Source organism: Eublepharis macularius, chromosome 4 (genome assembly GCF_028583425.1).
Source record: "Eublepharis macularius isolate TG4126 chromosome 4, MPM_Emac_v1.0, whole genome shotgun sequence".
Taxonomy (NCBI): Eukaryota; Metazoa; Chordata; class Lepidosauria; order Squamata; family Eublepharidae; genus Eublepharis; species Eublepharis macularius.
Genome location: NC_072793.1, coordinates 119,978,551 through 119,992,861, shown reverse-complemented (window position 1 = coordinate 119,992,861; position 14,311 = coordinate 119,978,551).

The following is a 14,311-nucleotide window of genomic DNA, read 5'->3' as shown; positions in this document are numbered from 1 at the left end:
AGGGGCAGTGGGCCCGAGAATCACAGTTTGGCCGGGGGAGGGGGGCCTGGCCTGTGCCCAGGGCGGGGGGGGGGTTTCAGTCATGGCTGCCAGGAAGAGAGCCATGCAGCCCCAGAGAATCACGGCATGGCCTGGGGAGGGGAGAGTCTGGCCCGCCCCACAGAGTGCCTATGTCCCTGAGCCCACACCACCCTCTGCCCAGGCCAGCCTGGGCAGCGCTTGCAGGGGATTCTCTCAGGGGCAGTGGGCCCGAGAATCACAGTTTGGCCGGGGGAGGGGGGCCTGGCCTGTGCCCAGGGCGGGGGGGGGGTTTCAGTCATGGCTGCCAGGAAGAGAGCCATGCAGCCCCAGAGAATCACGGCATGGCCTGGGGAGGGGAGAGTCTGGCCCGCCCCACAGAGTGCCTATGTCCCTGAGCCCACACCACCCTCTGCCCAGGCCAGCCTGGGCAGCGCTTGCAGGGGATTCTCTCAGGGGCAGTGGGCCCGAGAATCACAGTTTGGCCGGGGGAGGGGGGCCTTGCCTGTGCCCAGGGCGGGGGGGGGGTTTCAGTCATGGCTGCCGGGAAGAGAGCCATGCAGCCCCAGAGAATCATGGCATGGCCTGGGGAGGGGAGAGTCTGGCCCGCCCCACAGAGTGCCTATGTCCCTGAGCCCACACCACCCTCTGCCCAGGCCAGCCTGGGCAGCGCTTGCAGGGGATTCTCTCAGGGGCAGTGGGCCCGAGAATCACAGTTTGGCCGGGGGAGGGGGGCCTGGCCTGTGCCCAGGGCGGGGGGGGGGGTTTCAGTCATGGCTGCCAGGAAGAGAGCCATGCAGCCCCAGAGAATCACGGCATGGCCTGGGGAGGGGAGAGTCTGGCCCGCCCCACAGAGTGCCTATGTCCCTGAGCCCACACCACCCTCTGCCCAGGCCAGCCTGGGCAGCGCTTGCAGGGGATTCTCTCAGGGGCAGTGGGCCCGAGAATCACAGTTTGGCCGGGGGAGGGGGGCCTGGCCTGTGCCCAGGGCGGGGGGGGGTTTCAGTCATGGCTGCCAGGAAGAGAGCCATGCAGCCCCAGAGAATCACGGCATGGCCTGGGGAGGGGAGAGTCTGGCCCGCCCCACAGAGTGCCTATGTCCCTGAGCCCACACCACCCTCTGCCCAGGCCCGCTTGGGTAGCCCCCACCCGGCCCCTCACCCGTTCCTGCCAGTCCACTTAAGGTCGCGTCAGGATCATCCCCGTGCTCCAGGAGGTCTTCTTCCTCGAAGCCAATGTGCCCTGTTAATGGAAACAGGCCAGCATCGTCAGAACGGATCTCCTCTCCCCAAGCCCGAATGGCCCCCCAACACCGGAATCCCTCACTCCACCCTGCCCCCACCTACCGCTTGGGAAAGGGGTCGACGTCCTAAGATGGTCCGCATTGATGGTGACCAGGTCATGGCTGAAAAGCTCCTCAGAGCCCTCCAGAAGGTCCATTGGGTCTGGCCTCGTCCTGCCCTCCACCTCCAGCACAATACTTCTTGCAAGCCGCTTTGGGTTAACACTCGCATCCCCCCTCAGAATGCTGTCGAGCTCCCTGAAGTAGGGGCAGGTTGTAGGCGCGTTCCCAGATCGACCATTGTGTGCCATCACCTTCTTGTACTCCAGGCGCATGTTTTTGGTCTTCGAGCGGCACTCTGTAGCCGACCGCTTGTGGCCCCGCTCAGCCATCTACCTCGAGATTTTCTCGAAGTAGTCCAAGTTCCGGTGGGTGTTTCTCAGAGCTTCCTGGATCTTCTCCTCACCCCAGAAGTGTAGGAGATCCATAATCTCTCTGTGTCGCCAGGATACTCCCCGCTTCCCAGCAACTGCCCCCCCGCTGGCCATGCTGCTCCAAATACCCACGTATGCAACAAACACCGGCGTTGGCTACTGTGCTTGCGAGTTGGGAATTCTCTCGTCCCTAGGATGGGGCCCCTCAAAGCTCCTCAAATCAGCGTGCAAGGGAGTTCAGGTCAAAGGTCGACAATACGTGGCGTTGCGGGATTCTTTGAGAGGAACAAAATGGCGACCGCACTAAAAACGAAGAAGAGGCGAAGAAGCGCAAGTGCGCCTTTTGAGATGTTTCGCAACATCGATAAATGTTTTCTGGGAAACAAAAAAAAATTTCCAGCCGCACGGAGAAAGGCAAGAATGGCAATTCCTTGCCGTTCTTTGCCGAAGTGCGCATTTTCGCACGTCGATCAACGCATTCCCGTTCTTGCGCAAATTGCGCCCGGTTTTTTAAAAAAAAAATGGCCTCGCCATCGGCCGGCGGGGGGGAAAGGGGCAGGCCTCTGAGCGATGACGGGGCGTCGCGAACAGTACAAACCCGTACTCGGATGTTCACACCGGCAGCCTATATCACGGAACAAGGCGCCATGAAGCGCAGGTAAGATGGGACGGGATATAACGGGTGTGAACGGGTTTGAACGGTGAAAAAGCGAAAGCACTCGCTTTATTAGTGCCCATCTGGAATCGGCCCTGCACAGAAAGTTTTACTTTTCTTGGCAGATGCAGGTGCTTCAGTGTACAGCTGGAAGTGCAGAAGGCTAATGCTGGTTTTAAAGGCTTCTTGCACTGGGAACAAAAAGCCAAACCCTTCCCATTCCAGACAGGAAGTCAGTTTTTAAAAATCTAGCCCCTTGCCTGCATAAAATGGGGAAAGGAGAACCATGGATGTCACAGGAAGGACAAGATGTACTTGATAGACAGCAGGCAAACCAATGTGGTGCAGGGCTTATCGCTTTATCATTACTGCTTCTGCCTCAGCTGCACAGCTTGCAGCCTCTTGAATCTCCCATGCAAACGGACAGGGAAGAAGATGGATCCATCCTGATTCAATGAATGGGCACATTCCAGACCATAAGCCCCCCCACCCTGTCTCCCGAACAAAAGCAATGCCACATTATTGCTTCCCAGCAAAGGCTCCTTAAGGAACTAATATCTTGCATGCTGGAGTGTCCTGAGAGGAAGCAAACCACATCCTGGAGTGCTGCAGAATAGTGAAATGCGTGAGGGGACTGAAGGAAGAAGGCGGCCACAGAGGACTGCCAAGGCAGGTTGCAGCTCTACAGTCACGACTGGTTGCCTCAGCCTTTCTGCTGTGAGTGAGACACAGAGCAATGACCACCCACATGGCTGAACAGAGTCAGCCTCATCCCCAAGGAATCTTCTGTATTTACAAAGGGAATAAGATGCTCCCCCCTCCAACTCTCCTTCTGCCCCCACCCCCATCCCACAGGAGGAACAGCAAAGGCAAGCCTACTGTTTTGTTTTCAGCAGCTGTTCCTGGGGGGGAGGGTGCCTGTGTCAACTAAAGCAGAAGGAGAAAAGAGAGTGGCAGAAAAAAGCAGACGGGAGCAGAGAATAGAATAAAAGACTCCAGTGAGACATCAGGGCCAGGCTGGCCAGAACACTGGGAGAGTAACAAGCGCAGCCTTTGTCTGCCCCCATAGAGCAGACCGAGGACATCAAAAAGCAGCCAAACTGCAGAAAGAAGTTTCCTGGGGGAAGACAGACAGCTTGCTGGGTCTGATGTTCATCCCGGGCAGCTAAAGACAATGCCTCTCCATATGCTGACCTGCCTAAGCACTCAACATTCAGTTCTGCCCTGCACTGCATATAGAGATTCTTTGCCTGCCTCTTCCAGTGTTATAGGTCCAAAAGGGAAAGGGATGAAATCATTTGTGCCTCGGTGGCCAGGGGCAAGGTAGATGGTAAAATGTTGGTGGCAATCCTAAAGTTATGCACTTCTTGGGCAACAGCAGCACCAATGTTTTTGTACTGGGGTGCAACGGGGTTTGGCTGAGCATTCTTATGCAAATGAAATGTAGTACAGCAAAGCTTGCACAGCTCACATGTGTGCTGCCACACATCCAATATTAAACCAGTTGATGGGCCAGAGCCTTAAAAGTATGGGATAAATATACCTCAAAAAGAAGTTGAGCAACACAGTCAAGTCAGCGTGTTTGGCATCTTTCTGTTCCTGCCACAGGCTAGTAGCCATGATTGCCATTTGTGTACATCTCTGTGTGGGTGGGTGGGTGGGTGGGGGGTCAGTTACAGGCATAAGATCTGTACCAATGATGCCAGCTGCCTGATTAGCTGAAGGAATGAAGGAATAGCTGGTCTCTGAACAGCAAGGACTGTGGGCCAGTTCATGCAACTGAATCATTGTCTCAAGCACAGAGTAAAGTGTTTGTATGATTGCTTCACAACAAACTCAGTTTTCAACTAAGCTTATATTGATTGAAAGGCTGTGGAAAACTGATAGAATGATAATACAAGAAATCTTAGTTTCTAGCTGGGCACAAGCCAAAGTAGCCCAACAGTTGCTACTACAGAATGTGGCCCTTTCCACAAGGGTCCCCATCCAGTTACATTCTCAGCACTCCATGGCATTAGCCTGTGGTGTTAATTCTCTTCCAGTGAGTCTTTGATAGAAGAGGAAAGTGTGGCCTTCTCTCCCCGCCCCCGCCCCCACTCTCATGGCTGAAGCCCGTAAACAAAAGTGGAGAAACCACATCACCACTGACTGACTAATTGTGTGGTGTGTGAGGGCTACGTGCTGTACCAGACGAGGGTGGCGCAGCCTTGCCAGGTGGGGACAGAGATCTACAGCAGGAGGTGAACATCTCTGCTGGATGGTTTCTGCAGGGCAGGAGCAGCTGGGCTCAACCGCAGTCAGTCCCGCTTGGCCCAGATCTAAGTATGAGTAATGCGGCACTTATCAAACCATAACAAGGAAAACATCAAGTCTCTTCAGAAAGGCAGCTTAATTACCAGCCCTTGAGGGCACTTTGGCACACTTTGAATTAGAACAATGCAGACAAACCCTGTCTCTCAAGGGGGGCTTGCTTTTTGGAGCGGTGTTCCAGGCAGGCATCGGTGCAAAGCTTCTGGCTCCAAAACTAGAGTGCAAGCAGAGCTAGAACACAGTAGCCAGTTTATTCCCTGTGTCCAGGGACCCACGAGAAGCAAAAGCCACAAAGATTGGGAGGCTGGAAGAAGAGGAAGGGAGCAAAATTGCTCTCCCCTGCCTCTTCTGGAAAAAAAGAAATGTCCTGCCTCTTTAATAGAGGCTTAAGGAAGAAGCTTCTTTGCCTTTATTTTCTTAATTCTGGAGTCTAGTAAGACAAATGAATCTAACATTAGTGGCTTCTCTCAGATTTTGATTGTAATGTTACCTTTTGTATGGCGAGGTTTTTTGCAACCCTACCGAGTATATTTCTGTTCTGTTGTAGTCCGTGTGGCTTTTAACAGTATAATTAAAGTAAAGTAAAGTAATAGAAGCTTAAATTGGTAGGTGAAGATTTTAATGGTATGGTGGTAAATAACATTATCTAGAAAATAACATCCTACAAAGCCTCTATCCAGGGGGCAGGTCATTTTTTTTTTTTGCCAGGCACTTGACAACCCTTCTTTTGTTAACAGAGCCTCTGCTTACTCAAGAGGCAGGAGGGAACAATTTCTTCACCCTATATTCCACACACACCACAGACTCCCAACCCACACGGCTGTTAATCCACTCAGGTCCCTTGACATCAGGAATAAACTTTCTTGGGATCAGGAATGGTTGTTGTGGGGAGGGGGAAGCTGCGAAGATTGCCATCCATCAGTGACTTCTGCTGATAGATCATGTACTATCTGTAAACTGTGGCAAAATGACTAGCTCCTGTGCGAATGAGGAAAGCAGCAAAACCAGGCCATGTATATGAAAAGCAATAGTCTCTACATACTGAGAAGATTCCCCCGAGATTTGGAGAAAAATAAGACTGTATAAATTTATCAAAAGAAAAACTTCCCCTACGTGGTTTAACAAAGACTAAATATGCTCCAGGAGACAAGGAAGAGAGTCAGTTAAAGAGAAAAGGGAGTGGGGGTAACCTGCTAAAACCTATGAGATTATAGAAATCTGGGAGGGAATACTTTTATGGTGGGGGATTTGCAAATTGTGCCTCTTCCCAGTTCCCACGACTCCTTGTAATGGAAGAGGCTGTGCTCAGAATGCAGCCACTGGTTCCTCTTTATCAAAATTGCTCCCCTGCTTTGGACCAACTTGTAATATATTTTTATTAACTTCCAGCTTGGGTTGTTGCAGTGCACTTTACATGGACCTGACTTAGATGGTTCAGAACTTGCTGTAGAATCCATCAGCCAGAGGATGCACATAACACAGGTGCTCCAACAGCTTCCAGCAAAGGGACAAAGAACAGGAGATGCAAGAGAGCTGTGGTAAGGATCTTCTCTGTGTTTATAAAAGCAAAGTAGCAGGCCCAGGTGGCTGTTTTGAAGGAAAGGTGCCAGGGATAAGGTTGCTAGATGGGTTCAACAAAAATACTGGGCATGCTTGATAGAAATTTGTCAACCTTGCAGAGACTGCATGGCTTGGCAAAGTGGCACACTGAGCAGAAGGCAGAGATAGAGGCAAGCCATGAAGGGCCACCGCTGCTACGTGCGCTTCATACCATACCAACACTGGCAGGCAGATCCCCTACCAGACAGGGGCAGTGTAGTGATTCTGGGGTCCAGTGGAGAAGTGAAGGATAGCCCCCTGCACCTCCTTTATTCCCACCCAGCTCATGGATTTTAACCTTCTTCACAGGGTTATTGTGAAGATAAAATGGATTGGGGAGAATGTTGTAAATCACTTTGGGTACCCCATTGGGGAGAAAATTGAGGTGTAAATGAAGTAAACAAATATTTACATCTTACAAAACATAAGCCAAAGCGACCTCCCTCTGTCTCCAACTCACCCTTGTCACCTCTTGTCTGTTTTTTTCCTCAGTTTATTTCCTGGATAGCAAGCACAAATACCAGGCTGTCCAGGTAAGAAACAGACATCGTGGATTATTGGACCCAACTTATTTAGTTCAGTACTAAATTAAGACATTATTCAAACTTCTTTAAAACTTTTACAAACCAAAATGGCTTGGAGTCAGTATACTTCAAGGAAAACTTCTTGCCCTGTGTTTCTCTATGAATGTATTTAAAGAACGAGGCCCTGCTTGAAGTGTCCCCTTTGTCTATGAGTCGAACCACACGATACGAATTTCACGTAAATGACACGAAAATGCACTTACACGTGTCCTAATGTTTTTTTCTGCTTCACGCGTCAGGACTGCTGGCCCGCTGTTGAACCCATGTACAGGTTTACACAGGTATCCTACTAGTTCCTCCAAGACGCGGGAATGATATCCCATCATGCATCTCCATATCGCGCATGCCCAATTCATTTCCAGGATCCACTCTCTGTCCCCTCATACTTTTAATGTACAGCTATGTTTTCCTTAACTGCACACCAGATGGCGCACCTAACGTTTTTGTGTTTCTCGTTGTGTGCGCGGGTAAATTAATATTTTTTTGAAGCCGTGTAGATAAGGATTAATAATTAACCTATTTATACAGTCAAATCACATGTAGACTTGAGCACCATCTACCCGCTGATCAGAGAGCATGAAGGAGTGAGCAGCAAATAGGAAGTGGAAGACTCAGGAAAAAGGGCTACTCTACATTGCCGACTTACTGGTTGTGCCCGAGTATACGTGCCGTCGCGACCACACTTAACGGTGAGTTTATGAATCCATGTATGGACCAGGACACGCGAACGTTGAGAAAATGATGGACACGGGCAATTGAGGTAAGACTGGACTCCTGACACTTGCTCGGTCACGTGAAATTCATATCGTGTGGTTCAACTCTATGTTTAGATGAGTGACAGTAAGGAATGGGGTCTTCTCTGTAGTGGCAACTGCATAAAGGACAGTAATCAGAGTAGCTGTCTTGTAGGCTTTTGCTGGATGCAGGAGGGCTTTGTTTACATAGGTTGTGGGATGTGAACTGGCTGGTAAAGAAGTTACTAATAATGAATGTTCAGTTTGTGCTGTGTAATTATGTTAGTTTTTTAAATTGTGTTCTAATTACCAGTTAGCGGCTTGAGAGCCTATTTGTGGTTTAAAAGGTAGGGTATACATTTTAGATTAAAAAGTAACTTTTTGAAAGGAAAACTTGTGATTTATATATGTAGATACCTTTAATAACTGAGGCAATATATGTATGTTTTGTACTTGGAATTGTTTCCAAGGACAAAATGTGCTTTATGAAGAAACCCTGAGTATCCAATAAAGGATGGAATAGGGCCTTCAGGATTCCACTCAACACTTTGGACTGACAACTATATATAGCTGCCTAAGATGCCCCTTTTTATCAAAAGAAAGGGACTAAGACTAGGAATGCTAGCCTGAAACAGGCTGTGCTCAGAATTCAGCCCAGAATTCAGTCCAGATCCTTCCAGGTCAGAATTTATCCTTTGCTTTGCACCCAGATTTGAGAATGTTTCCCAAAGGAAAAGTGCCCATATGCATTCATGCTTTTTCACAGATGTGTCATCCTCCTCAAAAAAATTAAAGCAGAAAATGGGCAAGGAGGATAAAAAAAATCTCTGTATTCGTGACAGATTGGCTGCATCTGGCTTCATTCATATTTTTTTTCAAACTGAATCCCTGAAGAATTTATTCAAGTTTGAGTAGGCTGAGCTTGAGCATCTGCAAAAAGTGACTCAACAGCATTCTCAGATCTGAGTCACACAGTGCCAGTGTCTAATTCAGCAGCTGGGCTATGGAGCTGGCTCAGCAGAATCCTGACAGCCAGCTGTGTAACTTGGGAATGGCTCATTTTATACAATCCATTACAGCTTCCTTGTTCTAAATCCTAAGACAGAAATCTTGTGAAGACTCACAAAAAACATACGAAATTCACAAATCATACTAGCAAGAAACCTTACCTCTTCAGTGTAGGCCCCAGGGTACCTCCGCATCTTACCTTGCTGAGCTCTGGTGTTTCAAGTATTTTTCTTCCAGCCACTCTTGACACAGAAAGTGAGTCTGGTTGGAAGGAAAAAAATGCTGAAAGAAATGGAGCCCTGCAATGGCTGTACTAAAATGTAATTAAAGGTGTCAAGAGATCTCATGTCTGTGATCATCATGGATTTGGCCCTCATCTCTCTCTCTCTCTCTCTCTCTGTGTTAATGATTGTGGCGTATGCTCATTAAGTCAGAGCAGATTTCTATCTATCACTGAGAGAGGAAGACATTAGTCCGATTATATCATCTCCAGTTGTTACTGCCTCCATTTTACAGCAGTCTCTACCTCTGTTTAGACCATAATCAGCCCATCTTTTTACCAACTTAGAAAAATTCTGTCCACCTTGTCTAAAGAGTTGTTTGCCAAATTAATTTGCCAAAAAGTGAGCCTCAATTTGGAGGGGGAGCAGCAGGAATAGTCCTGAGTGCCTTGAGCTCTTTGGAGCTTGGATGCCAAGCAGAGTTAGATGGGAGATGACCAAGGAAAACCAGGGTTGCCGCACAGAGGAAGGCAATGACAAACCACTTCTGCTCTGATCCTTGTGGGATCACCATAAGTCAGTTGCAACCTGAAGGCTACCTTGCTGAATGATTCCAGGAAATGTACACTTAAGCTCCCTAGATGGGGGAGCCTTATAGAGCCTAGCTAGATATTACTTTTTTGCATGGGAATGCATTCATTTTAACATTCTCCACACAATCACACAGCAGCCACAAGAACTGCTTCTTTTAAAAACGGAGAGCCCAAATGGGTTCAGAACAGTGCTGCAAGAGTAGGAAGGACCCACCGCCATGCTGTTTCCTTGTTGGGAAACCGTGCACAGAGGTGGTTATTTCGTTGATTTTTCTGCTGCATATGGAGAATCTGTGTATATGGATCAGAAATAATTCTCCTCCAGCATGGTTTTTGTGCAAGAAAATTGTGGGGCAGGGGAGGCAAGAGCCCTTCCTACCGTCAAGGCACCCTTCTGAACTTGTGTGTGTGTGGGGGGGGGGTCTCCTTTTTTTTTAAGTAGTTCTGCTGCTGCTGCTGTGTGACTACAGGGAACATGTTAACACTAATGCATGCCTGTGTAGAAAACTACTGTCTAGTGAGGGCCTTATAGACTTTGGTTAAATGCCTGTCCCATATGAACGACTGAGACAATTGCTTCCTCCTATCAAGGTTTGGCAAGGCTCAGTCTTGAGGTCTGAGTTTTACTTAGGACACATTGAGGGCAGGAAGAGAAGGATTAACACTTCTTCCAAGAAGAGAGAAATTCTTCATTAACCACATGGGGCCTGGCCATGAGCTAAGAAGAGAGGATGCTTAGGGGAGCTTGTTTCCAGAGTGGAAAGGCTGAGGAAAGAAGCTCAGCAAAAAAGGAAAAATCATAATGAACCTGTGGGATCCATGAGATTCAGTACAACTCCACTGAAGAATTCAGTTACCACTGAATTCAGCAGTCAACATCTCAGAAAGATTAGCCTAAATTATCAAGGGAGTAGTCTGCAGCAAGAAGAACGTACAAACAAATACTATGAACTATGTCAGAGATGGCTTTTATAACCAGGGAATACATTTTGTAAAACAATTCCAGATGGTTCAAACAAATGAGCAATGCCAAGTGCTACAGGGAAAAGAAATAAACAACAGGCAGGCGCTCACCAGTCAATTGGACCTGTAGAAAATTTCTTTTCGACCCCCCAGTATGACCATCTCCATCCAAGTGTTAGCACTTAGTACTACTTATTCCCTTTCCGTAGCCAGCCATCCCTTCCCTCTCCTTTTCCTGCTGAAGCCACAGAGGACCTTTTCCTTAGACGTTGCAGTAGCTAGACCAGGCCCAACTGGATGTTATTTTGGCAGGTCACCCACAAAGCATTTAGGGGGTTGCAGATCAATGGAGAACACAAACGCATCTAATGAAGAAAGCAGTCAGGCTACAAGAGCCAGGAAAAGAGAGATGTTCCAATTTGAGCTCAGGAATCTAGTAGAGGGGGTTGATGGGTTAAGAAGACCTTGGCAAAGGAGTCACAGGGATCTCTTTGAACATAGGGGAAAGAGGGAGGGGGGCACTCTGCATCTGGCTGGGGAAAGAGTCAGACTTCTTTGCCTTTGAAAGTTATGAGCATCAGGTCAGCTCATATTTATACAGTCTGAGCCAACCCATCCTCCCACAGCCCCCAGGAACACTTAGCCATATGGTTGTACTATAAACCCAACTACAGCAAAAATCAAACAGAAGAGAAGATGCATGCACAAACTCCTGGATGGGTTGCTCCTGCCTTCCCACAAACATGCCCCTTGTATTTCCAGATGCAGAAAGTGTGTTGTTCACAACACCAACCTCTACATAAATACTACCTATCACGTACACTGCCTGTTTTAATCTTCAAAGTGCAGTAAAATTCACAAATAACCTTGTGAGATTATTTCCAGGTCGTATTTTATGGAACTGAGGGTGAGCAGTCTGGGATCATGCAGTACTCCTGCACCCCAAAGCTTAGAGGATCCAAAAGGCAATCCTGGTTCACAGTAGGCAATCTGGGAGCCAGGCAGTTTGGGACAACCACAGAATTTGAGGGCAGAGCAGGAAACACATTATGGGCTAGGAAGGAGTCGTGTGAGCCCACTTATACAGGAAACATTCTACCAGCTCTACATATAGGCTTGGCAGGCTCAAATAGGTCTTCTGGGGGCATCAAGATGGCTACTGTGGGAAATGGGATGAAGGGCCAAATGAACTGTTTTTCATGTTCATATGTTCATTAACAGGGCTTTTTTGGGATAGTACTATTGGATGTATCTATTAGTTAATATGGCAAAGCAGCACAGTTCGGAAAGTGTGGAATAATAATAACAATAATAATATTTGATTTATATATTGCCCTTCAGGATGACTTAACACCCATTCAGTGGTTTACAAAGTATGTTATTATTATCCCCACCACAAACACCCTATGAGGTGGGTGGGGCTGAGAGAGCGCCAGAGAACTGTGACTAGCCCAAGGTCACCCAGCTGGCTTCAAGTGGAGGAGTGGGGAATCAAACCCAGTTCTCCAGATTAGCGTCCCGTGCTCTTAACCACTACACCAAACTGGCTCTCGCATGTAGCAAACACACTTCAGGTAATTGTATTGCAAAATGAAGAGACTGTTATTGAAGTAGATTCACTTACTTTTATTGAGGTAGATCCATTTTGTAGTAGAAAGAAGACAGAAGCCTAATCTAAAGAATACTTTCCCCTATCACAAGTGACTAGCTCATCCAGCTTCACATGTGTGGATGTATGCTTGCTTGGGCACGTCTCTGGCATAGTCTCAAAAGAAAGACCTGTAGAAGTGTCGTGCCTATTGCAAGAACACAAGGGGAGAGAGAGAGAGAGAGAGAGAGAGTGCACCAAAGGCACAGGAAGAGAAGGAGGAGTCACAGAGCTGCTCCCTGCTTAGACAAGGAGAGGCATCCTATTGAGTAAGAAGATAACACTCACACGCATGTGGTTCTAATGGAAAGAAAAATATACTACCTGCCAGCATCCAGGCATGCTGAGTAGCCTTTTACTCCAACACTGAGTACTGCACCTTTGTTCAGGGCTCTCCCTATTCCTGAGGAAGGAGTTGATGGAAATCTGCACAACATTATATATGAATAAGGATACTTCTTTAAAAAACAAAAAGCCCTGCTTATTAACATGACATAAAGAATGAGGTAGGCATGATAATCCAATTTCCATTGTGTACAGAAAAGTGAAGGGAGGTGCAGACAAACAAAGAGACATAACAAAAGCGACTAACTGAGTAGTTGTGTAAGTTTTATAAACTAACAAATCTGCTAAGGCTTAATTGAAAAGCTAGTAAGAAACTGCATGAGATTTATTTGCTAGGGTATGGAAACAAATATTTATTAGAATGAAATTTGATTTAGGTCAGACCACTAGCAAACGCAGTCTTAGACACAAGAGACTGCTTGTTTTAGAAGGTGACTCACATTCAGGTAGTGAAAAGCTATTCAGCAGCAGCAGCTCTGGATACACCTCAAACCAACGTTGCAAATCTTCATTTACTATTGCAAATAATAGAAAAAAATTTCTTTCAATAGTCAGATTCCGCACTGAGGTGTTTTTTTTCACCCACACTATTCATAACATGACCACAACTGGACCATTTCTCCCCATGAAAAACATGTTAGAAAAAGATGAAAATATTTCCGTTACTCCATTCTCAACCATAAACTGCCCTGCTCTGTAGCATATGTTTGGCAGGGGCAAAAGACTAGAACCATTTCACAGGATGCATTAGAGTCTGGAGATATATTTATGGATGTGAAGAATATTAGCACAGCACTGGCAGCTGGTGTTGCATTGATTGCCTGTATATGACTTGGCTGTAGACCCAGTTCACTTCATTCTCTTCCATTATCTGCTCGGCCCTTTCCTGTTTTGAGGTTTAGTACAGATTGGATAAGAGGGGAGATTTTCTGCAAACTCCAGCCTCTAATCCACTGGGCTTCACCCCATCTAGGCTTGTACCACAATACTGTCCTGGGCCGATTCCAGACGGCCCTCCCCATCCCGAAACATCGCGCATCGTCGTGCGGAAAATGCAAAATATCACGTTTTCTCGTGTGAGTTTTGCGCAATGTCGCGCAAAACTTGCGCAAGAAAACGCGATATTTCGCGTTTTCCGTGCGATGACGCGCGACGTTTCGGGATGGGGAGGGCCGTCTGGAATCGGCCCTGGTCTTTACAGATTCACATGTGTGTTCTCTAAGTGACTAGACATGATAAAGCTGAGGTGTCTTGGAGTCAAGGTACTGGCAGGCATCTGAACGGATCCTGCGGATATTGGTTTATTTCCTATCCCAAATAATATTCACAACCAGGAAGGGTGATGATGAACCATGTGGAGAGTGGTAAGTAGGTGAAGCCTGGAGTTCTTTCAGAATTACAATTGATCTCCAAGGTAAAGAGATCAGTTCCCCCGGAGGAACTAAGGGCCAAACTACAAGTGACGAATGACACTTGAACAGCAAGTGAACAAACTCACGTGTATTCCTCCCTGTTCACTTGCGCTCCACTTGCACTCCACTTGATCACTACGTGATCATGAACAGGGAGGAAGTGAACAAGGAGTCTGTTCACTTGCTGTTCAAGTGTCATTCATCACTTGTAGCTTGGCCCTAATGAAGGATAGATTCTATGGTATACATAGATATGATCCCCACTGAACTCAATCCCAGGGCCGGTGCCAGAGGTTCTGGCGCCCAAGGTGGCGTGCGCATGCTCCGCGCGTGCGCACACCACAAACTGCGTGATGACATCATCGCAGATGTCATCATGCGCCACGGGGGGGGGGCTGGGCAGCTCGCGGAGCCCCAAGCACAGCAGCTTCAAGCTGCTGCTGGGGCGGCGCGCGGAGGCTGCTTCGTGCGCTGCCCCAGCAACAGCTCAAGTCTTCTGCAGCTG